The sequence below is a fragment of the Euprymna scolopes genome, chromosome 37, assembly GCF_053919585.1.
Source record: "Euprymna scolopes isolate OS-2025 chromosome 37, ASM5391958v1, whole genome shotgun sequence".
NCBI lineage: Eukaryota > Metazoa > Mollusca > Cephalopoda > Sepiida > Sepiolidae > Euprymna > Euprymna scolopes.
Window position 1 is genome coordinate 28,222,253 of NC_136518.1, and position 1,638 is coordinate 28,223,890.

Consider the following 1,638-nt stretch of genomic DNA (forward strand, 5'->3'; position numbering starts at 1 on the left):
ATTTCTCTTTCCTTCTTCTATTCCGCACTCTCTCTAATGTTTTTTTTATAGTTACTTAAGGTCCATTGGACCTTGCTAAAGGGACAAATTTAGCAGTTGCATGTGTGAATGAACATTTTATTTTTTTTTTACCTCTTTTTTTCAATAAATCATTTTGTCTTCTTAACCGTCGTTTCTCCAGTGATTCCTGTCTATAGCCTCTGGCTCTTTGTACTAGTGCTCATTGATGTCTGGAGTTCCGGCACCTGTCAATGTTTGACCCTCTGTTCTAGTGATTGTCGATTTTTGGCTCCAAGATCCAGCCTTTTCTGCTACCTCTTTTCCTGTTGATTCAGCTTTTGGCCACGTCCACACGAATCTACCTGAGGCACCATATCGCATCCCAGGGACATCCTCATCAATCTCCGTGTGACGTTATTCCATGATATCCAAGATCCAGCTTCCAAATTCTCAGCCTTTCTAGTTATCTAACACCCAGCATTCCTATCCATTCAGTCTTTGCTGCTGCCCAAGTACATTCCCTGTTCAACCTTCCTGATTCAAGAATCTTTATCGATTGCTCTCTCCAGTTCTTCTAACACTTTCCCTCTTGTATTTATGGTGGAATAAATACACATTTCTTTTATAAATGTTTGTTCTCTCTTCTTTGCCATTTGTTGTTTTGCCTGTGTCTATTTTCTTAGTTGTGTAGGGACTGCCAAAAGTCACCACAGAATTACCCCACCCTATATGTAACACGATGTAACTCGATTATAAATTAATATTATCAGTATAACTTTTGTACCATTTAAAAGAAGAAGGGAAAAATAACCCAGTAATAATTTAAAAATTTTTTTTTTATCGAACGAAAATAATGAAATTGCGAGACGGAAATCGTGTTTACATAATTGGCGTTTTAAAATAACGTTCCCATGTAGTAGACATTCTGAACGTGAAAACATACCCGTATTTAATAAATCTAGCAAAAATCAACTAATGGTCAGATTTTCGTAAAATTTTCGATACTTATCCATTTTAGAATGAAATTACATATAAAATGCAGTTTTCGTAAAATATACGAGGGGAAATATTTTTTTAATGCATGTCCCCCCCCCTATTTATTTTTTCGAAATTCGAACAAAATATATTCGAATCGGTGCCCGGAAAACTCGTCTCCGGAAAACCCGTACCCGGAAAACTCGTACTCGGAAAATCCCCCCCCCTTTTTGCTAGGTAGGAAAACTGGTCCCTTATTGAATAAATATCGATTGAAAACACATTTTATTACCGTTCTTGAAGGAGATATTGTTTTTAAAAGAGACTATGCGTCCCCATAATATTAAAAAAAAAAATATTTTTAACTCTTGCTTAAAAAAATAAACTTGATCACGGAGTCAAGGTACGAAAAACGAAACCAAATATTTATTAAAAAATACTCTAGTTTTAACACTTTTTGTGTCATTACGAAACAAAAATAAAGAAAGAAAACGCGTATTATCAAAGAAATCAATTATTTTATTTAGAAGAATTAATTCAGTTTAAATAATTCTTGTGTTATTACAAAACAACAAAAAAGAAAACACGGTCTTATGTAATTTTAGTACCGCGCTGAAATAATAACGTTATTATTTCGAAAGCCATTCTTAACATCGTTCAAAA